The sequence below is a fragment of the Oryx dammah genome, unplaced genomic scaffold, assembly GCF_014754425.2.
Source record: "Oryx dammah isolate SB20612 unplaced genomic scaffold, SCBI_Odam_1.1 HiC_scaffold_2, whole genome shotgun sequence".
NCBI lineage: Eukaryota > Metazoa > Chordata > Mammalia > Artiodactyla > Bovidae > Oryx > Oryx dammah.
This window is the reverse complement of record NW_024070186.1, coordinates 170,341,023-170,366,140: the sequence shown is the minus strand read 5'-3', so window position 1 is coordinate 170,366,140 and position 25,118 is coordinate 170,341,023. Positions and strand designations below refer to the sequence as shown.

At 50.5% G+C, this 25,118-nt stretch overlaps 2 long non-coding RNA genes across 9 annotated transcripts; both read right to left on the bottom strand.

Moving 5' to 3' along the window:
- Positions 1 to 293: 293 nt before the first annotated feature.
- LOC120874960 lies at positions 294 to 23,325 on the bottom strand. Of its 8 annotated transcripts, none has more exons than XR_005723779.1 (4): positions 23,234 to 23,325; positions 6,253 to 7,003; positions 3,778 to 3,909; positions 294 to 1,371 (listed from the first exon to the last, which is right to left on the bottom strand). It is a non-coding gene; the product is annotated as an uncharacterized LOC120874960 (long non-coding RNA). The 8 variants fall into 8 exon arrangements; XR_005723778.1 differs by lacking the exon at positions 23,234 to 23,325 and adding an exon at positions 9,813 to 10,167; XR_005723781.1 differs by lacking the exon at positions 23,234 to 23,325 and having other exon boundaries at positions 294 to 761; positions 1,202 to 1,371; positions 6,253 to 9,806.
- LOC120874983 lies at positions 16,508 to 23,108 on the bottom strand. Its single transcript, XR_005723786.1, has 2 exons — positions 23,038 to 23,108; positions 16,508 to 16,695 (listed from the first exon to the last, which is right to left on the bottom strand). It is a non-coding gene; the product is annotated as an uncharacterized LOC120874983 (long non-coding RNA).
- Positions 23,326 to 25,118: the final 1,793 nt, after the last annotated feature.

Sequence of the window (25,118 nt, the reverse complement as noted above, 5' to 3'; positions counted from 1 at the left end):
AGAGAGGCAGACAAGATCAAGAGAACAGGTTTTGCACAGTTAGAGAAAGACTTTGATGGTTCATAACATCAGGGAAAAAATTCCAGTACCCCAGGGCAAGCTGCAATGTGGATGTTCCTTTCAGCAACCTGCCTCTGATTGGAGCTGCCTGGAACCTCCCTGCCAATCAGCATGGGCGCTGGGAAACCTGGAACTTTATAGCTTAGCAACGAGAAATCTGGAGGAACTCTGGAATTAATTTAAGGAAAGGAGAAGGGGTGGGGGAACCTAGAAGGAAATTAGTAGCCAAATAATCAGACTTCCTGACTTTATTATTACCTTTGTGGCCAAGGCAAGTCATTTTCAGCATTAATTACAAGCAGAGAGGGAATGGGCCAGCTATCTTGTCTCAAACTCTGCAGTGTTTTGTTTTTGTTCTGTTTTTATTTTTTTTTTCCTGCACTGGTGCTGGGGTGGGGATGTGAACAGAGCCAAGAAAGAACAGACAAAACAGGTACAATAATTAAAGAAAAACCACACCCGCTCTTTTCTGCCATAGCTCCCTCCAGGAGCCTTGTAGTCAGTTTCCCTGGAGTCCCCTTCTATCATGTGACGTCGTGGATGTCAGCCTGTCTGAAATGGGAACTGGAGGTCACGGTGGCTATAGAGGGTTTCTGCCATTTCAGATGGAGGCGCAGTCAGAAGTGGAGATAGCCTGGTTGGTTGGTCCATTTGATGACTGTTTACTGAGCATCAGTCATGTGTCACCATTGAATCAGGGGCTGTAAAACAGAAGTGTACATTACATACCAGTCCCCACCTCCCATGGGTGGGGAGTCTGGCTGGGGTGGGGGAGCCTAGATATTAATTATATAAGGCATGAAACCCCAGTACTTCTGTGGGGACTTGGCGCTGGTTCTCACGTCCTAGAAAACATCCCTTTAGATGCCTCGCTCTGAGACAGAGTGACTGACTCATCCCAGTTGGCTCAGGACTTTCTTGATTTAAGCACCTAAAGTTCCCAGTCCCGGGAAACCCCAAGATGACTGGTCACCCCACCCTGGGATAGGCTGAAATGGGGCAGGAAGCAGCCTCCCTTAGCATGTGGGACTTCCCCAAGCAGCTTGGACACAGGTTAAGCGGCCAGTTTGCTGTGTGGCTTGGAATAAGTTACTTGGTCTCTCTGGGCCACTGTTTCCTTAACTGCAAAAGAGAGTTTGACCTGGTGAGCTTTTCATCTCCTGGAAGTTCTGGTTTCCTGGCCCTGCTGCTGCATTTCAGAGCTGAATCATCGCAGAGGGCTAAGCAAAGAAGGCAGGGCCATGTACCCACAGTGGAGCCCTGGGCAAGTATCTCACTTCCTCCATAAAATAGTTGGAAGAATAGTACTTACTTCATGGCAATATGAGCACTTAGTTAAGTAAAAATATTCTATGGGTTTGGCATAGCTGGATACTCTCAAGTTGCAAAGTGTGGATATCCTAGTTAACAAAAAGTATGATTAAGAATTATGATATTATGATTAAGAGTTATGGGAATTCCCTGGTGGTCCCAGTGATTAGGACTTGGTGCTCTCACTCCTGGGCCCTGGGTTCAATCCCTCATCAGGGAACTAAGATCCCACAAGCTGCAGGGTCAAAATAAAATGATGAGCTACCGTATTTCCTAATTAGTGACTGCCAGTTTTCAAAAACATTTTGTTAAACATGTACTTTATCACAGTACATACTCTTTTTTTTTTTTTTGGCTGCTCCGGGTCTTAGTTGCGGAACTTCGGATTTTCAATGTGGCATGCGGACTTTCAGTTGCAGTATGTGGGATCTAGTCCCCTGACCGGGATCAAACCCCGCCCCCCTGCATTGAGAGCACAGTGTTAACCACTGGACCATCAGGGAAGTCCCTGGTTGTTGTTCAGCTGCTAAGTCGTATCCGACTCTTTGCGACCCCATGAACTGCAGCATGCCAGGCTTCCCTGTCCTTCACCATCTCCCAGAGTTTGCTCAACCTCATGTCCATTGAGTCGGTGATGCCATCCAACCATCTCATCCTCTGTCATCCCCTTCTCCTCCTGTCCTCAATCTTTCCCAGCCCAGTGAGTCAGCTCTTTGTATCAGGTGGTCCAAGTACTGGAGCTTCAGCATCAGTCCTTCCAATGAATATTCAGGACTGATTTCCTTTAGGATGGACTGGTTGGATCTCCTTGCAGTCCAAGGGCCTCTCAAGAGTCTTCTCCAACACCGCAGTTCGAAAGCATCAATTCTTCAGTGGTCAGCCTTCTTTATGGTCCAACTCTCACATCCATACCTGACTACTGGAAAAACCATGGATTTGACTAGACAGACCTTTGTCCACAAAGTGATGTCTCTGCTTTTTAGTACGCTGTTTATGTTGGTCATAGCTCTATCACGGTACATACTCTTGATTGCCTTTCACCTTCAGGTGTCCAGTTCCATGAGGTGGAGACAAGGCCCTTTTTGCCACTGTCTCCCCATAATAAAGATTTGTTGAGTTCACTGAGGTTGTATCATGCCCATTTTACTGGTGAGAGAATTGAGGCTCGGGGAGATGAAAAGTCCTGCCATTAAGTGGGGAAGTCAAGAACGGAGCCTGGAACTGATTCAGGGTCTTGTTCTCTCCATTTATTGGCCTCTGCTTCCTCAGGGGGCGCATAGGGAAGGCGTGAGTAATGGCAAAGGAGCGCAGGAGGAAGATCTGGTGGAGGGAGTAGGGCTGTGAAGGTCTGACTAAGAATCCTCCAAAGGGAGCAGCTATGATGGGCCGTGCATAGCACCAGCAGCCTGGCTTGATCCTCATGTGGACAGGAACCTTTTGGATGCTGCTTTCTCACCTCGCTAGTTGCCATGGCGACACAAGAGGGTGTGCACACATGCATGCGCTGAGATGTATCACAAACCTGCTACCCAGGCTTGCCTCAGAGATGCCAGCAATGGGTAGGCAGGTCAAACAAATAACACAAGTGCACACAAGTACATGGTACCGTAAACCCTAGCTCTCCATCACTCAGCTTCAATAATCACAAGTCTCAGCCAACCTTGTTCCATCTATAACCCCCCCTTCCCCTCCTTCCTCATCCTAGATACTTACAAGCAAATTCGATATCTTCTGCAAATATTTTAATGACTCCAAAAATAAGGATTTTTTTTTACTGCCGTCATCCCTACTAAAATGAACAATAATGCTTTAATAATCAGAAAATATCTGCTATTCACAATTTTCTGGTTGTCTCATTAACTATCTTCTTTACAGCTGGCTAAAATCAAGATTCATATATGGTTCATACATTGTGATTGGTTCATACGCCTCTTACCTCTTTCTTGATCTGCACCCAAAGATTCTCCTCTCCTCTCTTTTTCTTCTCTTGCAATTTATTTTTTGAGGAAACTGAGTTGGTTGTTCTATAGTGTGTCCCAGTCTGGGTTTTGCTTATTGCATCCCTCTGCTGGTATTACATTGACATAATACCTGTTCCTCTCTGCACTGTATTTCTTATAAATCAGTAGTTAGATCTAGAAGTCCACTTAGATTCCTGTTTGTTTTTTGTGTTTGTATGACTGCTTCCTAATGGATGCTTCCTATTTCTATTTGAAGGCACATAATTTGTGGTTGTCCCCCTTCGTGATGTTAGCAACCACTGATGACCGCTGTCTAGATCTATCAGAGGTTGAAAATGGTGCCCTACTAATTCTGTTCTATATCAGCTGGAATATGTCTATAAAGAAACCTCTCCTAATCAGCCATTTGGTCCCTGTAAAGTATGGCTCATACCAGAACAGATACATGCTTGACTCTTTCCTCTTTATTGACAGTTTTCAAACTAAGAAGCTGGTCCCAGGGAGTTCTTGGGTGGCTTAGTGGTTGGAATTCCAGGCTTCTGCTGCTGTGGCCTGGGTTCAATCCCTGGTCTGGGAACTGAGATTAAAAAAAAAAAAAAAAAGTTGGTTCCAACATCCTCCAAAGATGACAAATGAGTTTATGTTTTCCTGTTTTTCTAAGTATCATTGTGACTTACAGGTTTGGACATACATAACCCATTTTCATCCACTGCAGTTATTATACTTACTGATGCTCAAAATGTCCCATCTTTGGCCAGTGGGAATCTCTTCACATTGTCTTCCTGACTCCTTTCTGACAAGTCCCCTTAAGTCTGTGACAGTTTCTGAGCCACCTGGATGACAAGCTGTTCATGCTCATCCTGCACATTTCCTGCCCCAGACCTGGAGTCTGCCCTGTCTCCACAGAGCACTTCTAGTTAGAAGTGGGGTTTAGAGACCACAATATGGGTGCTGCAAGTGCTCACTGTTCCTGAATTGCCCATTATGTCAAACCTTTTCAGTGGACAGGGATAGGAAACACATGCTTTATTTTGTAAGGCAAAATGTAATACCAGCGTATTATTGTGTAATACCAATACTTCCCATTCAGACTGGGGACTCCAGGTTTTTCACTTCATCTCTATGATCTTACAGCCACATCTCTTTTCTTGCATGACCATGCGGCAAAGCCTGTTTCTAAAAGCAGAGCTCCCCAATGGATCTCCCATCAAGCAGGAAGCATGTGAGAAAGCACATAAGTCTTCCCCTCAGAAATGAGCCTGTCTCTGATGAGGTTTAGAAGTGGCTCTGAGAGAAGCCCATGTTGTGGTCCACAAGGGATCATATTCTCATGGCAAATGAACCAGTTCTTTTCATCACCCTGTGTTTGGAACCTCACATCTGATTGCTCTTAATCCACAAAGCACATTTGAGTCACATGAGGAATTATGAAAACCCTTCTCAATCACAATTAAGTCAGAATTTCTGGTGCTGGGACCCTAACACTTTTTAAAAAAGCAGGCCAGGTAATTTTATTTATGTGGCTGTGCCAGGTCTTACGGAGAAGGCAATGGCACCCCACTCCAGTACTCTTGCCTGGAAAATCCAACGGATGGAGGAGTCTGGTAGGCTGTAGTCCATGGGGTCGCAAAGAGTCGGACACGACTGAGGGACTTCACTTTCACTTTTTACTTTCATGCATTGGAGAAGGAAATGGCAACCCACTCCAGTGTTCTTGCCTGGAGAATCCCAGGGATGGGGAAGCCTGGTGTGCTGCCGTCTATGGGGTTGCACAGAGTCAGACACGACTGAAGCGACTTAGCAGCAGCAGCCGCCGCCAGATCTTAGCTGTGGCATGTGGGATCTAGTTCCCTGACCAGGAGTCGAACCCAGTGCCCCCTCGCCCTGCTCCTCGAATCGAGAGGGCAGATCCATGCTTTTCTAGACTACCAGGGAAGTTTCAGTCCAGGTAATTTTTTTTTTTTAATGTTCACCAAAATTTTAGAAAGTCAGTATAGTTATGTTAATAAAACATTGATAAAGGAAATAATTCAGTTTTACAGCTATTTTCCCTATCTGGAGTATAGTCATTAAAATGGCCAGATAGGATATTATATAAGAGTCCAGGTAATTTTAATGTGCAGCCAGGGTTTAGAATCACTGCTCTAGTCCTTCCTTCTCAGCCAAAGGAAGAGAACAAAGCAAGGGCTATGGTAGATGCTGCCTTCAAAGCCCATTAGCTTGAGGTTGAAACCTAGCACTGCCTGTCTCTACCTGGGAAACCTCTGGAATGGCACTGAGCAATGGAACTTTCTGCAGTAATCTAAATGATCTATATCTGCAGCATCCAATGTGGTGGCCACTAGCCCTGCTTAGTGCAACCTAAGCAGTGAAATTTTAGATTAAAACATTTTAAACCAATTTACACAGAAATAGCCACAAGTGACTAGTAGCTATCATCTTGGACACCACCACTCTGGGAAATCACTTAACATCTAGGAGCCTCATCTCTATAAAACAGGGACAAATAAGAATAACTTCCTTGGGCTGTGGTGGGGACTAGAGATAATGTATATTAAGTGCCTGGTATACACAAGACATTCAGTAAAATGCTGCTTTTTTTTCCTTATTAACATCAGCCTATCAGTCCTTAAAGAAAGAAAGAAAAACTTGCCTGGAAAATGAGTGCTCAAAAGTACCCGACTACGGAGACTAAAAATTCTGAGCTGTTCCAGAGAAACTCTCAGAAAATATTTCTTAATTGTAGAAGTTCAATTACAGCGAGAGGTTATCAGTTGCAAGGGCTGTATTTCATTACTGATCTAGCCACAGCTCAATAAATTAAGCAATCACTCAAAATAACATGTTGCTTTAATCCCCTCTTGGAATAAATTCAAGTTGCTTGGTTTTATATTAGCACAGCTCTTGAAAGGCAACTCACATTGGCCTCATTTCTGTTTCTTCAGTTCATCAGCCCCTCTCTGGATAAATCTTTGCATCTCCTGACTAGCAGGACAGAGGAGTCTCAGCCGAGCAGACCTCCTTTTATTAAAACCGGAGTGTTTTCCATCATTTGGCTTTTACATGTTCCACGTTTCATTTGCTGAAATTACTGGCAGGTTTATCTGCAACAAAGACAGAAAGAGACCAAGAGGCAGCAGCCCAGTTCTGAAACACCCCTCCGAGAAGCCCAGCTCGGACGTGCGAAGCAGACGGTGATGGCTTTTCCACCCTCTTCTCTCTGGTGGCTTCTCATCTCACAGTAGAATTTCGTTTCCCCTAGAAACTTGGCACTGGAGGTGTCAGCCCGGGAACATATTTGTTTGTGTAAATTAAAAGGAGAATATGTTTTGACCATATTTAAGTTCTAGCTGTGCTAAAGAAATAAATACTGAGTTGCACAATGCGTCTCACTGCTTGGTTCTGGCTCACCTACCCAGACTCTGTCTTTGTTTACAAAACCTAAATGAGAGCTCTGAGCAGCTCAATGCCTCAGACAGCTACAGAGACAACCTCACGGGCGGTGTCCACCCCATCAGGCCCACATGGAAAGTCCACTTACCTGAGTTTGAGATCTGACACGCTGCTGTCTTGACAGGATGGGCGAGGGTGTTGGCAACAGACACCCTCACCTGTGCATTCTCGATGGGCGTGTGAATTTCACCACCTTGGTGAATGGCACTGGGCAATAGCTGTCGAAATTTAAAATGTACACATTGGCCTGGAAATCCCACGTCTAGGAGTGTATCCGATGGAGTATAGCTGGACAGATACCAGAGAGTATCTGTAACATTAAAATCCTGGAGTTAACTGAAGTGCTGACAGTAGGGGACAGCTTAAGTGTGGTGCATTGCTAGAAGTCATTAGAAAGCTTCTGGCAGGTCAGAGGGCTGTCGTGCCTTCAGGACATAAACCATCCCAGCCCCCCGCCACTGTTCTTAATGTTAGAAGCCAAAAAAGTGTGTGCTCTCGAATATGCTTAGAAAATTTATGAAGATTATGCAGGCTGCATATGGTGATTACATTTAAAAAGTGAAACTGGAGTTAAGAGGAAAATTGCAAAGGGGCTCCTGTATTTCCCATGTTTCCGTACTGTTTTTCTTACCATATGCATGGTATTATTTTTGAAAACTGGGATAATTAAAAACACAGAAAATGGCATTTAAAAAATCATTTCCACACTTGACGGGAGCAAGGTAATATGATGATAATACTCTTTTCATCACATATCTGTCAGGCCAGTGAAGTGGTGGTGGGAAACCTTTGCTTTTCTGGTCTTTAAGCAAATAATATAGAGGGCTGAATGGTGACTCCTAGAGCGAGAAAAGGTATGTCCACTTCTCTCCCAGAGCCTTCACAGGTTTCCTTATATGGAAAAGCTGTGGTTAAGTTAAGGGTCTTGAGGTGGAATTTACCCTGGATTATTCAGATGGGCACTAAATGCAATTACAAGCATCCTTTTATGAGAGAAGCAGAGGCAGACACACAGGGAAGAACACAGGAAGATGGAGGCAGAGATTAGAGTGATGCGGCCACATGCCAAGGGATACTGGAGCCACCAGAAGCTGGAGGAGGCAGGGAATGGAGTTTCCTCTGGAGCACCTGGGAGGGGTGTGTCCCTGCCAAGTTTGGACTTCTAGCCTGCAGAAGGCATAGGTTTAATAGATTATGATCATAATAAGGAAATGATAGATTTCTGTTGCATTAAGCCACTCAGTTTGTAGTAACTTGCCCTAGGAACCTAACACATCACCTGCCACTCACAGCACCTGTAAAATGCATGAAGTGCTTTTCTGTTGCTTAGTCAGTAAGTCCTGTCTGACTCTTTGCGACCCCATGGACTGTAGCCTGCCAGGCTCCTCTGTCCATGGGGATTCTCCAGGCAAGAATACTGGAGTAGGCTGCCATTTCCTTCTCCATATCAACATATGGAATGCAGCTCACTAGTCACGGGAGCTCTGGATGCTGGGGGAGTGGGTGGGAAAAGCAATCTTCTCAGCAGCTCCACTGAAATCAATCCTGGATTGGTCCTGCTTGGGTCACATGACCACACCTGGACCATATGAAGTGCATAGGGAGAGACAAATTTGGTAAGGTGGTTTTGGTGAATTCGTGCCACAGAGGATTAGCGAGCACCTACTAGGTGCTGAGGACACAGCAGAGAACAAATCAAAGACAGCTGCCCATGTGGAGCTGACATTTCAGAGAGAGAAAGTAGATAAATTGAGCATGGAGAAAGACCAGTGGTGGTGGAAGGGAACAAGAAAGCACGGAGAAAAGTAGGGATCAAGATGGGGTCTAGGAGAATGCAGTTCCCTGGGAACTGCAGTACAGGACATTGGAGGACTGACGTTGGAGGAGAGGCCTAAAGGAGATGAGGGCATGAGCTGCGTGTCCACGTGGTGCAAGAGTATCTGGCAGAGGAAACCAGTGTAGAACTCAACACACTGGTTGACCTGAATCAGCAGGAAGGAGCGACCCTCTCTCCCCTTCTCCCTTCCCTGCCTCCTGCACTGCTGCCTACCTGCTGCATGACAGCGGCTGGAGTGCAAAGATGAGTGAGACCTGGGCCTCCAGGTTCAAGGTCACCACTCACAGGGAGAACATGTCATTCCGTTAACGTGGTGGGCGCTGGAGCAGAGGCCGGGACAAGCTGCAGGCTCCGTCCATGGTGGAGAGCCTGGTGAGAAGTGGGCGTGTGTTGGGAATGAGGTCAGGGAGATGCAGGCAAGCAGAAAGAGGTTGGGGCTCGAAGTCCAAGAATAAATGTTGAGCTCTGATTCAGTGGTAAATTAATTGGAAGCAGGCTGGTGGTGGTGGGCAGAGATGGAGAGGGGCCTGGGGGAATCTCTCATTCCCAAACACAGCAAGACAAACCTAGGGGGAGAACTGAGTTCTGAGGATAACCTACCCTGCTTAGCTTCACACAGTCCATGAGAAGGAACAAACAGTTCCCAAGTCCTGAATTGGGATGCTCTGGTGCATACAGAAACCAGAGCTGATCTGAGTGAGGTATGATGGGGGATTCATTACGCAGGTAACCATGCTGAAGGACAGGAGAGGCTGAGTCACTCTTGGACCCAGGGACAGAACGCAGCGCCAGTCTCTCTGTCTCCTCCTCAAACCCCCATCCCATCCCGTGTCCCTCCCTCCCTCCCTCCATGTTGGCCTCAGTCTTTGCATTCACTAGTAGCTCTGGATGCTACTGAGTGGGTGGGAAAACCAATCCTGTCCCCAGCTCTGCTTAAAACAATCCTGCCTTGGCCCTGCTTAGGTCACGTGACCACACGTGGACCAAGCCCTGCAGCCCAGCTCAGGAGTGGGCTGCTATGATTTTTCATATCGAGTCACGTGTCTACACCCGGACCCATTACTGTAGCTGAGGCTTGAGTGTTGTAAGCAGCCATCTTTGGCCATATTCCCACTGGGCATACTGTTTCTTACTTGGAGGGGTAGAAAATGCTGGCAGGAAAAAAAAACAAAAAACCCAGAGCCACCTACCTCTTCCAGAGCCTTCTCCTGGCTGTGCTGCTTTCATAGTCACTCTAAGAGGAAGATTGCCACAATTCTGAGTTGGGCCTTGTGTTAAGATATGCTGTTTGTAAACCCCATGTTTGCAAGGATTTACTCAGACCTGGTGTTCTAATTGTTTCCTGCCATTGTTGCTATATTATTTTAATCAAACGTAAAATGTTTTCTTCCTCTTTGGTTTATGATTTCCTCTCCTGTCCCTAAGTAGGAACTGTGTCTGTCTTGTTGGTTACAGCTCATGCCCCGTACTTAGCCTCTTAATTTATAGTTCAGTTCAGTTGCTCAGTCGTGTCTGACTCCTTGCAACCCCATGGACTGCAGCACATCAGGCTTCCCTGTCCGTCACCAACTTCTAGAGCTTGCTCAATCTCATGTCCATCGAGTCGGTGATGCCATCCAACCATCTCATCCTCTGTTGTCCCCTTCTCCTCCTGCCTTCAATCTTTCCCAGCAACAGGGTCTTTTCCAATGAGTCAGTTCTTCACATCAGGTGGCCAAAGTATCAGCATTTCAGCTTCAGCATCAGTCCTTCCAGTGAACACCCAGGGCTGATTTCCTTTGGGATGGACTGGTTGGATCTCCTTGCAGTCCAAGGGACTCTCAAGAGTCTTCTCCAACACCACAGTTCAAAAGCATCAGTTCTTCGATGCTCAGTTTTCTTTATGGTCCAACTCTCATACCCATACATGACTACTGGAAAAACCATAGCTTTGACTAGACGGGCCTTTGTTGGCAAAGTGATGTCTCTGCTTTTTAATATGCTGTCTAGGTTGATCATCACTTTTCTTCCAAGAAGCATCTTTTAATTTCATGGCTGCAGCCACCATCTGCAGTGATCTTGGAGCCCCCCAAATTTAGAATTTATAGTAATATAGTAAGTACTCAAATAATTGGGCTTCACTGGTGGCTCAGTGATAAAGAATCTGCCTGCTAATAGAGGAGATGCAGGTTCAATCCCTGGATTGGGAAGATCCCGTGGAGAAGGAAATGGCAACCCACTCCAGTGTTCTTGCCTGGGAAATCCCATGGACAGAAGGGCCTGGCAGGCTACAGTCCATGGGGATCACAAGAGTCAGACAGGACTGAGTGACTAAAGTGTTAGTCACTGGTTGTGTCCGACTCTTTGTGACCCCAATGACTAAGCAACAGCTTAAGAAACGGAATGAATGGACATTCACGCATTCATTGAACATCCCACAGAGAACAGGAGGAGCTGCCAGGTCTGTATCTGTTCTCTCCTCAGGGACACGCGCCCCCCGCCCCCCCACCGCCTTCTCAGTCATGTTGCCTTCCCCTTCATGACAAAGTCCTGTTAATCTAAGTGCCAGGTTGGTGTGATTCCGCCATGAAAAAGAATGACGTTCTGATATGGGCTGCAGCATGGACAAACCTTGAGAACACAATGCTGAGTGAAAGAAGCCGGTCACAGAGGGTCACATTCCCTATGGAATATGTGTTTCATTTGTATGAAGGATCCAGAACAGGCGAAGACGAAGAGGAGACTAGTGACTGTTTAGGACTGGGGGATGGGGGAGGGGGTTAGAAGAGTCAGTGGGAGTAGTGGGCTGGTAAAGGGGACAGGGTTTTCTTTTTGAAGTGATGAAAATGTTTTAAAATTGCCTGTGATGACTGTTGCACAACTCTGTGAACATGCTCACAGCCATTTGCGGGGAGTACTGTTTGAAATGGTTGAATTGTGTGGTAAACGAAGTTTATCTCAATAAAGCTGTTGGGGGGAAAAAGTCATATCTCCCTGCCCGACCCCTTCTTCTGTCAGGAATCCGTTGGGCTCCAGCCTCCTGCTTTGGGAAATCTCTCTCCTCCACCCTCTCTCTGCGCACACACACGTGCACACACACTCTTCCCATCTCCCCTTCTCGTTACCTTCTTCCGCCTTAAGACAGTTTCCCTCCTGTTGCCATTCTCACCAACTCCAGAGAAATGCCTCCTCCAAGAGAAGTTCCTTCCACAGCCAAAGTGCCCCATTGAGGTATTCTCCTAAAACTCTTTTAACACTTTCCTCTTTAAGTTACTCACTTAACAGCTATTAAAATTACAGTCCCCATGGTGATCGATCATGGCAGTCACTAACAAGTCCTAATAGTTGTAAATTCCAAGAGCTTCATAATCCCAAGGAGAGAGGGGCCAACTGACCCTCTGCCAAGGCCCAGCAGGCTCTGTTCTGAGACGTGACTGAGTCGCCTCACAGGTAGGGAGAGACGGTGAGGAAGAACGTGGCCAGGCCAGGTGCTTCCTAACTCGAAGGCAGGTGTTAGGGTCTGGAACGTGGAGGGGAGGTGAACTATATAGTCTGTGGGGCCAAAATTACCCCACTTCCTGATTTTGTAAATAAAGTTTTATTGGAACACACAGCCAGGACTACTCATTTACTTAATGTTTCTGGCTGTTTTCTTATTACAACAGCAGAGTGGAATAGCTGTGACAAGGGACTGTATGACCTGTAAAGTCTAAAATATTTAGTATCTGGCCCTTTCCAGAAAAAGTTTGCTGACGCCTGATCTGGAAGTTTCCAGCTTAAACTCTGGCTCATCACACACTGGGTGTGCGACCTTGGACAAGTCAGTTCCTCTCTCTAAGCTTGTTGCTTCATCAGGAAGCCAGAAACAGTAACAGTGCCTCCCGATATGTTGCTCGTGCAACAAGACTTCATACATGTAAAGTGTTTAGCTCATATAAAACACTCAGTGTATGCTGGCAGTTATGATATTATTTAGAAATGAGACCAGTAACTCCTACTTCATATGGCGATTATCTGAAGCGATAGAGATCGAGCCTGTGAAAACAGCTTGTCCAAAACACATTAATTATTGTTGTAAATCTCTTAAAGGATTTTCAGATGATTCTTTGCTTGTTAGTAAAACTAAGTTTTTGTTTTTTTTTAAGGGAGCAAATTTGGAACTGTAAGAATGTAGAAAAACTCTATAAGTTCTGAGGAAAAGAGGAACTTGAACCCCCCCAAATCCAAACTCTCATTTACCAGTCCAGGAAACTGTACCCCCTGATCCTTGGCTGGGACTTGAACCTGCCCAGAATTACAATATTCTTTTGGCTGAGATGGCATCTTCTCCAATAACTGGTGCACAGGAATCCAGGCCTGTGTTTTCTTTAAACAGTTGTGTTGCCTCTGAAGTCCCCACCAGCGCCTGTTTTGGGGTTTTTTTTGGCCATACCACGTGGCATGTAGGATCTTAATTCCTGAATCAGGGATGGAACCCACCTGCAGTGGAAGCATGGAGTCTTAACTACTGGACTGCCAGGGAAGCCCCAGACCTGCTTAAACAGTAATCTGCTGCAAGCTATCAGCATTCAGGTTTGCCGCCTGGGGAGGGAAGAGACCTTTGCCTCCACACCCTTCAGGGGATTGTCCAGAAGCCAGGGGACGATAGCCACCACTTTGACCTGCTTTCTTGGTAGTGTCATTTAAATCTGTTTTAGTTAAGGAGATCCAGCAGCCTGCCATTCATTTGCTTCATTTCACAATTATTAACTGAGCAGCTAGTACACGCCAGGTCCTGGGGATACCGCAATGAATGATTCACCCCCTGCCCTGGGCAGCTGCCCCGCCTTCCTTCTAATGGGTACAACAGACAATCAAACAAAAACTAGGGCAATTTGGCCCCGTAGTAAGTCCTGTTTGCTCCCCAGGATTTCAGTCCCACGCTAAATACTGTAATGATGAACTGGAAAACTGTTCCGGACCATCCATCTATGAGAGATTGATGGTAGGAGTTAAGAGGGCCAGCTTTGGAGGAAGTCAGATCTGGGCAAGACTGGCTTTGTAATTTGCAAAACGAAAACATGAACCCCTTGTTCCCAAAATTATTCAGAATTTCAATGACAAGAGTGGAGCATTGAACCAGCAGGGCCCACACTCTGAAGCCGACCCCACACCCAGGGTCAGACTGGTTTAAGCTGGGTCCACTTGGACACATCTCTTCACCTACCTGAGCTTCCGTGTCCTCATCTGAACAAAGAGGTGCTAAGGCCTACCTGAGGCTGGTGAGGCGAGAGAAAGGGGGGCGGGTAAAGCTCTGAGTGGGGGAGGGTGGGCTCAACAGCATCACTGCTGCTGTTAGCCTGCGGTGACGGCCTCGTGTCATCTCTGAGGACAGGGCGTGTTTATGATGCTTAGTTAGTAGACAGTGGCTGAGACTTAGACAGCAGACAGTCGATGCCAGGCACTGTCTTTAGTTCTTTATGGATATTCATTTCATCTTCCATGCAGCCCTGCTCTCTAGGTACCATTATAGAGATGGAGAAATTGAGGCCCAAAGAGAAGAAATTTGCTTCAGGTTTCACACCCACCAGTGGAAAAATCCACATTCAAGCCGGGGACACCTGGCCCCCCAGGCCTGTGTTCTCAACTGACCTATGTGTTCCAGGAGTCATCACATCCCTGACACGTACACATACACACACACACACACACGTACACATGCCCCTCCCCTGAGATGCTAACGTGAAGCGGACCGTGTGGGACTGTCCCCATCGCGTGGGATTCTTTCTCTCTTTACTTGCTCTTTTGATTTTGCCGCACCATTCAACCGGGAGCCCTAGGAGGGCAGGCACCGTCTTGCTTCCCACGGCATCCCTGGCACCAGGGACTGTGCTGAGCACACAGTAGGCCCTCAGGAGGCATGCACCAGTGGAGGCAGCAGGAAGCAGGCATCCAACCAGAGCACTCTGACGCAGAATCAGTAGCTGCAGTCCAGGAACCTCAAGACTGCAGGCAAACCATCTCACACCCTGCTGGCTTTTCTCACTTGGGGTTCTCCCACTGTGCAAGGCAGGGGGCAGCGGCGGGTAAGGGGCATTCACAGGGAATCCCTGGGGCCCAGCCCCCAGCCCAGCAGGCAGAAGGGCAAGAGCACAGGTTGTGCTCTGGCAGCTGGGCCCCAGCTGTCCGCCAGCCTCTCAATGCCCGCCCCAGCTGGCCAGCTGGGCCCCAATGCCACCCCCCACCCCATGACACAGCAGAAAGTGAAACCAGACCCGCCCCTGCTGGCTGGGACCCAGTGCCCGCTGTTTCCCCATCCCAGGGGGTGGGTGGGGAGAGGATGGCCGGGCCGGGCAGCAGCCTGTCCAAGGAGTGACCCTCCAGGCCAAGCGTGCCGCTGTGCCCCTGCCCATCCCAGGGCCACCGGTGCCCACCGCCTTCTGAGCTGTGCCCTGTTTGTGAGCCACCAGAGCTGCCCAACTGAGTTCTGGATCTTCACACTGCTCTGGGGGGTTGGGTAACTATTCTCCCCATTGCACAGAGAAAACTGAGGCTCAGAGAGGTGCCCTGGCCAGGAAAGAGGGCACTGGGGTAGCAAGATCCTAAAATAAGAGACCAATCAGAGCTATGGGTGGGTGTGGGGGCAGAGATCCGAGGCATCTCACTGTTGTTGGCATGCAGGGCAGGAGTTGGCGGGGGGAGACTCGTGGCACCCAGGTTGTCACAGGTGGAGCCCACCACAAGTTGGAAGTGGCACACCAATTCCACGGGTGCAGAAAATCCCTAAGACAAATGAGAATTCTGAAAAAGTGGATTATGGGGACGTCCCAGGTGGCCCAGTGGTTAGGACTCCAAGCGCTCACTGCTGAGAGCCCAGGTTCAATCCCTAATCCGGAAGCTAAGATCCCACAAGCCAGGATCAAAATAAAAAGGAGATGAAACTTAACAAAGGATCATCTTGAGTCCTGCCCCATCCTGCCACCTGTACTTTCCTTTGCTTGAATGTTTCCTTGCAAGCAACTCACCGTCTTTATCTTACATGCTGTGCTGTGCTTGGTCGCTCAGTCATGTCTGACTCTTTGCGACCCCATGGATGTAGCCCGCCAGGCTCCTCTGTCGATGGGGATTCTCCAGGCAAGAAATTGATGTAAAAAGAAAAGAGCCCTCTTCCTCGGAACCCTAAACTGAAAGCCAACTGCTTGCCATGGTAAAAATCGGCTGTACGAAAGAAATACCTGTTCGAATAATTTACCTCTCTAGCCAGGAACCACTTAAAATCCTGTGCCTATCAGACTTGAGAAACTTCTATCCCAAAACGTGGGTTTCCTATGAGAGGCAATGGAGGTCCATAGAGGCTGAGTCACTTGCCTAGGGGGGTGACACACTGCAAGAGCTGCAGAGTTGGGGCCGCCTGATTCCAGAATTGCAGAAACCTGTGCATATGTTGGACCGCAGTCCTGCTCCTGTCTTGAGTTGTCTCTGCCTGCGCGGCGGGTATTAGTATCAGCACAGACAGCTTCTATGTGTAATGCTTATTCTCACTTTCCCAGCGCCTTCTGAGCCTGTCTATCACTTGAACTCACGATAACACGGCAGGTACAAGTGAGAACCCTTTCAGGCTGGAGCATGGGGGAAGGAAACCAAGGCAGAGGGTGGGAAAGTGGGCTGATTTGGGGAAGCCGGTGAGCCAGTCATGACTGTCCAGGGCTTCTGCCAAGGTGAGGAGCCCAGAGGCCCTGCTGCAAGGCCCAGGCTAAATGTGAACCAGCCTTGTCAAACAGGTAACACTTGTTTCTTCCCCACCTCCCCCGCCACGAGCCCCCACAGCACACAGCACACGCAGACAGCAGCCGCAGTTGTCCTGTTTCCCAAGCCTCATCTCCAACATTTGGACCCTGGAGGGCAAAAAGTGTGTTTAGCAACCATCTGCGGATGGCATCTTTTTTCTTTTCCGCTGTGATCACCAACCAGTTCTCAGCGCCACGAGGGGAGCACTCCCAGGGACCAGCAAGGAGGGTTTGGGGTGGGGGCGGTAGCGGGGGACATCTTTCTCTCTTCTTTTAGTTGCTGGAGAAACTCAGCTGCCGTGGCCGGCCCAAGGACCCCCGAGGAATACTGCAAGAGCAATAAGGATTTTTAGGGGCATTATGATAGTGGAATGCAAACACATCTGCCCCCAAAAGTCCCTCATTTTCCCTGCGGTAACCAACCAGCTGGGCAGGAAGTGAGGGCTCTTGGAACCCCAAGAGCCAAAACTAAACAGGAAAAAATGCAGATAGTTAGAGCAAACTTGAGAGAAGCCGGCGCTTTCCCCAGTGCACGGCGGTGGCTCCACCTAGGCTCCCTAAAGGCTAAGAATTGGCTAAATAGGTCTCCACACAGGTTTCCATACAGATACACCTCCTCCATGTCCAGAAAAACCAGGATCTGGGATCCCAGGGCAGGTGATAAGGATCAGGCCCTCAGGTCAAGTGATTCTAGGGAGCCTGGGGCCATCTCCCCCAGACCATGAATGATTATTATTCCCAACCCTCATTACTAATCTGAGTGAATCACAGATCCTTCCATTTCTCTTTTCTTTGGGATGTGAAAAGTTATCAGCTCAGAAACATGGATGAAGATACAAGCAAGCAGGGATTTCCAGGGCTGTATGAACAAGTGAGGGTGAGAGCTTGGGTCGGGGATCCTGGTGGTTATCACCGATGGGGCCAGAGTGGGAAAACCACGGCTAAGGTCCACGGTGCAGACTCAAGAAATCAAGGGCAGGGGCTCCCTGGGATGCGTGACCTCCAAGGGTCTCTGGGGACAGGGCCCTCCCCCTAGCCAGTCAGCACCCCGTCCCCCCTACCCCGGCCTTGAAAGGGTTAACCACTCCATTGTTGCTGACACAGGAGGAGGCAGTTGCTCGCTCAGCAAGCTGGCATATCACACTGGGCCATCGGGGAAGAAGGGGCTGAAAACAGCCTCTGTGAGTTCTGTGAATGGAAGTGGCCTTATCGCCATCAGAGCGAAAAACAGGGCGAAAAGCCCTGCGGGCAGAGAACCCACGACCCGGGTGCTCCCTGGCTCCCTGGCACTGTGTCGCGTGGCCCTGGCGCTCTGGCAGGGACTCAGGCATCCGTGGGCATCAGCACCCACCCGGCCAGGCCCGCAAGGGAGCCATCCTACACTTGCCATGTGACAGCCGGCAACCGGGCCCAGATCTCGCCTTTCAAACAGCACCTAAAATATTCTCTGGGTGAACCTGAAGCTAAATATGGCCTGGCCTATGAGTGCCTGGTCTGGACCTTTTAATGCCATTCGAAGACATACAATCAGGAACCCACCGGCCTTTTGGTGGCCTGGAGTCCAGTTACTGAGGCCAAATGGGAGGCCCGTGGGATTGGCTGGCTCAGGGCAGGGTGCACCACGCCCCAGAGGGGGTGTCCCGGTGCCAAGGCTGAACAGGCTTCTTTGCTGCGTGTTTTATCCCGCAGGGACCACCCAGTTCTCTCTCTCTTTTCCCACCCCCAGAGGGCTGGCTCAGACGCAGGGCCCTTCATCTACCCCCCTGACCCTCCCTCCTGGCCCTCGGATGACCTGCCATAGCCTTCTCCCCACTTTCAGGCTGCAGCCTTGCCCTTCTGGCATGGGTTTTCCCTGTACTTGGATTGAAACAAGAGGGCTCAGGACCCCAGGTGGACGGGGCGGCCTCTGGCTGGAGAAGGTATGCGAAAACACACCCACATGGGGTGGCTTGCACGGTGGCTTCGATGTGTCCCTGCTCTGGGGCTGGCCCCATGTCATTCCCCCCTGGGCCCACCCTGAATGGCAGGATCACAGCCTGGAGGGAGGGCAGAGAGAAAGCTCAGCGCTCTCGGGCCTGGAACCTGCTAGCCTGCTGAGCAAAGCTGGGTTCTGCCCTCCGAAGAGGTCACCTGGTAACTGGGACAGTCAACCCCGAAGAGCCTCTGGGGAGGCTGTTCTCAAGAGCCTAAGCTCCCGCCCCCACCAACACACAACCCGCTGCTCCCCTTCTAGCCAAGAAATGCTGTGCGCCCCACCGAGGGCCACAGCAGGAGAGACCGCCCTGAGCACCTGTCTGGGGCTTGTTCGGGCTCCTGTGGTGGCTCCAAGGCCACGTTCAGGCCTGGGCTGGCGGCGGTCCAGGCTGTTTGGGGCAGAGATGCCAACAGGCCCAGGCACTGATCTCACAGGTTATTCCAACCAGGGAGTCTGGTTTTCGGCACGTCTCTCAGAAAGCTTTCACGCCGTGCTGCGCAGCCACTTCGGGCTCTCCCCCTCACCTGGGCCCAAGCCTCCAGCATACCCTAAATTTGCCGCCCTCTTCCCAGTGCCTTTCGCCAATGGCTTTCCCTGGGACACCAACACGAGTTTTCATTTTCCAGGTGTGCTCCCTTTTCATGCTAGTGGTGCACCTTTCCGGAGACGCTGAGAAAGGGGTTTGCTTTGGGGTTCCTTCAACTCAAATGTTTTATACCGTGAAGATGATGTAAAATCAGAAACTTGAAAGTTTTGTAAATATTTACGCAGCCCCCGTACAATGGAGGTTGCTGGGAAAGAGGACTTGTTGGGGGGCATTTTGGACCCCAGATCCACTCCTTCCAAACTCTCTTCTACATGCACCCTTTTGACTGAAAAGCCCATGCGACCACTAGACCTAAAGTCTGTGATCGTTTTTATACGGCATTTGCACAGGTGTTTTTCTTGGGTGCTTACTTTCACCTTGTTCCCCATATGAGAAGCAAAAAGGACTTTGCATTTTCCCAAGTTTGGGATGCTGAGCAAGAAAGAAAATTCCAGAAAGAAAATGGATTATTTTATTGGAGGATGCCCTTTCTGGCAAGTGAGTCTAAGTACCAAGTTTGCCTTCACTTTTCATCAGATCCATCTCTATCCTCTTGCCTAAAATAGCTGTATTTACTCTGCAATCGCAATTACAAGAGGCTGAGCTGGTCTACTATTAGGAAGCTGTAAATTTCTCTGGCCAGACTCTTCTTTCTGCTCTTAATCTCAGGGGGTGGGAGGCTGAGAAGCAAGAAATAGAGGAGTGCTCCCTTAGGGACTTTTCCAGCTTTCATTGGCTTGAGTCAGAAAGGCACTGTTTTATTTTTAAGGAAGTAGGAGTTTCATTGGAGCCCCTCTTCTAAATATTTCACACACACACCCCAGCTACTCTATATTCTTTTCTATTGAAACATTTTCCCCCTAGGGGAGTCGCTATAGCTTGTCTTGCTAAGACTGAAATTCAAAGTTGCTATTTTTTGTTTTTGAAATCCACTGGGGGGGGGGGTTGGGATGACATCTGATTAGTGAAATTTCACACAGGGGAGCAAAAGGAGAAACAGTGAAATGTATTCAGCAGTTCCACCTTTGAGCTATTTTTTTTTCTTATTGGTTGGGTAGGGGGGAGGGCAGTGGTCAGAATATGAAAAGAAACTGTGATTCTTTGCCGAATTAATGACCACTTCTTACTGCAAAGTCCTGATTTATAATCTCTTCACCATACTACTATGCCTGTTTCCAGGCTTGGGGCAGGGAGGTGTGTGTGTGTTGCAGGGGGAGGCGGGCATAGTTTGCTTACCGTATTCATAATTACATGCACCCTTTCAGAGGGCTGAGTGTAAGCAGGGGCTTTCCTGTTGCAAATGCTTGCATGAAAGCAGCCCCCGGCTCACATTCAGCACTCAATTCTGATTTTCCACACTTAACAATTCAGTCATTTTAACATGCAGCTTCATCGCTGCGATTAGAGCTCAGTATCTTGGCGCGACATTTGGTGTTCCGGCCTCGTTAATTCACGTAAAACACCCTATTTGTAGAAGTATCATTAGAGGCTAATTTGGTGAGATGTCCTTATTTAGCAAAGCAAATACGACCTGACAGTCAGCTCTCTGGCACTACGATGGGGGGTGACGATTCAGCAATTCACAACATGACAATTTCCCATCGCCCAGCCACGCTGGGATTGTGGACTTCTGAAAATTGTGCTGTTTCATCGTGTCCCATACCAAAGGGAAAGAACTCTAAAAAGTAAAGAAGTGGTTTTTGCCAAGGCCCCAGGAGCGCACATGTCAACAGTGTGTCTACGTGCCATTTCTATTCAACTCGAATGTTCTATTAGGGACTTTGTGTTCAAAAGTTTTTCAGGTACAGCTCCCTTTTCTATGCCCTGCTGTGAACACCTGATTGAAATCCAGGTTTGCAAATAAATAAACTTAAGATATGTGAAAATCCATATAGGTTACAACTGGAGGGTAGGGGTGTGTGTGTGTGTAAATTAACAGAACTTAATAAGGTTAATGGGAGGGACATTTGTACTCCCATCACCCTTGCCTTAAGAATTCCCTGATAACACATTATCCAGAGTTCCTTATAAAATAACTAAGATCCAGGATAACAGAATTGCAAAGAAACACTGCAATTCCATGTGGGGGCAAGCAGGCAAATCTAATGTAACTGCAATTCATGATTTCAGCAATGTTTTGTTTCGAGGGTGTCAAACGGTTTGACACGACCCACATTATCACTCATTCCCTTAAAATCCTGTCTACTGAAACATCTCATTAAACCACTGGCAGGGGGCGGGGTGGGGGGTTACTTTCACCTTCTCCTATGCTTCTGGGCCTCCCAAAGAAATGCCCCTGAAAACAGCAGGTTCAACAAACAGAGAACACATACGTACACATACACAAAAATGACCATCTAGACACGGCCTTTCTTTCGCTTTTACCAAAAGTAGCAAACCTCCCCTCTTTTCTCCCACCAGAGCGTTTCTCCACCCGCCCCCCAACCCCCACCACCTTCGCAGTGCAACTAGCTCTCTGCCCTTTCGCTACAGGGGCCACCGGAGTTTGAATCCCTCGCCGTCTAGAATGACCCCAAAAGCGGGACTTTGTGGGCCAGTTGGATAAAACATAAACTCATCTCGCCCTCAAAACCCCGATTCTGGGACCACAGCGTCCAAAGCCTCCTTTCTCCAGAAGGGTGTCCTCCTCCACAGCTCACACAGCTAGTGGGGCAGGCTGCGTTTGAGGCAGAGTTTTGGAGAATCCTGGATAATTAAAGGAATCATTACTGGGTTTTCCTGAAGGAATGACGGGAGAACAGTTGATCTCTCCCCAAAGCCAGGGCTGCTTGGTAGAAACGGAGGGCGTTTTCTGCCTGCCACATGGGGTATCTTTTCCCTCCCTTACCCCCAGACCCATAGCTGGGCCTGACATCTTCAGAGAAAGACTTTCAGCGTCCAAAATGTCCATCAGCCGAAACGCAAAAGGAGTGCCGGGCGCTTCCTGCGGTCCCACACCCCCTTACTCCTTCCCAAATGCAGCTAAAGTTTAGTTGTTTGTGCCCTTAATTGTCTTATTAAAGTCAAATTTGCAACTTGCCCAGACTGGGGGAAGTGATTTCCATCTTAATAGCTCAATTAGCCTCTGGGCTCTGGAAAGGCCACCGGCTACACACACCTTTTCTCCCCATTTTAAACCCCCTCCCTTTTTCACAACTTCTCCTAAAAATAAATTATAAATATGGATGTGTCCTCAGAGGATCTTAGCGGCACATTCCAACGCTCCCCACGGTGGGGCTCGGAAGCAGGAGAAACCAGAAACGCCACTCCCCCCCACCAACCCCAAATCAAAATGACTTTTCCTTTTTCCCTCTCCTAACTTTTGCCAGAGCAACTTGGTGTGGTCTCGGGCCCTGCCACCCGGATCCGCACCCCGGAACCTAGTTGTTTTTTTTTTTTTAACTCCTGTCCAGCAAAAGCTACAGCCAACAGTGCCATGGCTGCCTGCTCCTCGGAGGGAGGGGGTGGCCAACTTTACTTCGGGGAGGTGGTAACTCTCTGGGGACGATGCTCCCGGCTTCTCTGGTCGTCCCCGGGGCCCAGCCCCCAGAGGCTAGAGCCGGGCCCCTCTGCCAGTGCCAGCGCGGCCCCGGGCGCACGTGGAGCGGCGCGGTGCGGCGGGCGTGGACAGGCGAGCGGGGCGGCCTGCGCTCCGCGTGGCACCGATATCGGGGTCACGCCGCGAGTCAGTTTCCCGAACGGGCTTTCCGGGGTGGGGGCGGGGTGGGAGGCTTCCAAAGCGCCTCGTTAATTTCCGAGCCCCGGCATTAGGGCGGTGAGGGGTGCTGCCTCGCCCCCTTTCCACCTCCCCGCCTAACACGCCCCTCTCCAGAGCCAGGGAGGGGCGTCGGGAGCGGGGGAGCCCAGCCCCGCCGCCTCGGGGGGCGCGCAGCGGCGGCGGATCCCCTCCCAGACGAGTGTCTAGCGCTGCGTCCCGGGAGAGTCGCGCGCTTCCCCCGCCGCCACCTCCCCTCTCGTGTCGCCACCCACCCCCCAGGCAGCTGCCCCGCACCCCCTTCCGTCCCGGGGGCCTGGGCACCCACCTGCCGCGGCCCCTGCCCTGGCCCGCGGGAGGGGTGCCATGCAGGAAAAAAAGGGGGGAGACTCACCGCCGCTGCCGCCTCTGGGGGTGCAAGGGGGGCCCCCAGGGTTGTGCCTTCCAGGGCTCCTGGGAGGCGTGCGCGGGGCGGGGGGCGCCCCGCGGGCCCTAGCAGCCTCCGCCTAGATTGGAGCCCAGCCTCAAATCCTTCACCGCGGGTGGGGGGGGGGGGGCCTTCCCAAAAAAAAAAAAAAAACCCTCCTTACCCAGACCAAATCCAAGTGATGGGCGGGGGGCGTAGAAAAGCCCTTTCTGCTGGGAGCGCGGAGCCGACGGGGCTGCACCCGGCCTCCACGGTCCGCTGCCGCCACAAAGCCGCGCCCCCGCCCCCCCCAATCCCGGCCCGGCCCCCACCCTCCCCCGCTCCCCACCCCCCACGCCCTATGGCCGGCCCGGGGCGGGGGCTGGGCCAGCCTGGGGTTGGCCGTGCTGGGGAGGCGGCGGCAGCGGCGGCGGCCCAGCAGGCTGGGCCGCTCCTCCCCGGCCCGGGAGAGAGGGCGAGAGCCTGGAAGCCGAGCGTGCCCGCCGGCCCGGGGTGGGGGCTGGGGCGGGGGCCGGGTCTGGAGTGGGGGGGCCTTCCTAGAAACCCTCGCCAAATATAGTCGGCGGATAGGGGCATTCCTCGAAATGCGGCGGCGACGTCAGCCCCGACCTATGGGGGGGCAGAGGCTGGGGTTCTCCAAACTGGGGGGGAACGGGGAAGATGGGAGATACCCCACTTCCAATACCCCCGCGGCCCGGAGGAGGGAGCCTAGGCTGGGCCTCCCTCCGAGGTGGGGGGGGGGGAGGATAGGGTTCCCCCAAATGTGCTCCCGGGATCCCTCAGCCGGGGGTGTCTGAATGGGGATACATCTGCCTAAGATTCAGACCTTGCCCCCAGATCACCACCACCACCCCACTTTCGGGAACACTCAGCGACAGTGCCAGCAGGCGCTTTCAGCCCTTCCTCTGCTGCTTCTCACTCCCCTACCCCTCGTGAACCAACAGAAGTCGGGGCTGCACCAAGTCTGGCCCCACACCTGGTCACCCACCCCTTGGCGGCCCCCTGACCCCCTCCTGGGAGTCCCCCAGAAGCCCCAGGGTTGAAATTGGACGGACATGCTCTATTCCCAAGAAATCCCCAAAATACCAACCCCAAACCTAAAGTTGTGCTTCCCCTCATCCAGTCCAGTCCTGTTGATACTTTCAGAGTCCCAGGCTCTGGGAGATAGTCTCGAAATTGAAGGGTGGGGCATGAGGGTACCCTCTCCACCTGGCTAACGAGGGTACCCTCTCCACCTGGCTAAGATCGGCGCCTGGTGCTGACCGCCACCCCCAACCCCGCATAAGCTACTCCCGCTCCATAAACTTCAGAAGGTTCCAAGAGTATGGGGGACCCTCTCCCACAACCCAGCCCCCTCCTCAAGTCTGCCCCCGCGCTGCTGCACCCCTTTCTCAGAACCCCCAGGTCATCCCACGAGTGACCCCTCCTGCCCGAAGAGTATCCACATAACTGAGACATGACTTGTACCCTTTGGCCGCCCAGCCTCTTTTCACGCAAACGTGACTGGCCTGAGCCTCCCAGGATCATAAAAAATGTATTTGCTGTCCTCTGTTGGCGGCCGGGTGTCACACTCGGAAAACACATCGCCCAACCCCGTGGACGCTCCTGATGCCACTGGGGGGGAGGGGTGGCTCCCAGGGACCCCAGCCAGAGGAAGTGAGCCACACAGACAGCCCCCTCCTCTCCTGCCCCAGCTGCGCCCCTGCCCTGCCCCCCCCCCCCCACCTCCCTGGGAGATGGCTTGTAGCCTCTGCACTGGACTTTGACCCACTGGCCTTGCAGCTCATGTCCCTTCCCCGCCCCCCAAGGCCTGTTGGGTTCCAACTCCAGAAGTCTGGGAGGGTCGTGCTCAAGGAGAGGCAAGGTGGGGGCCTCTGGGCTCACCCCCGGCTTGGGGACACCCTCCCAACCTCCGCCCCGGCGGTATGGTTTCTCCAATAAGGGTTTGGACGAGGGTTGAGCGAAAGGGAGACTAAGTCAGACCCCTCTTAAGGCAGAGGACTGGTAATCATTAATCCCCATTTCCTCCTGAGGACCTACTATGTGCC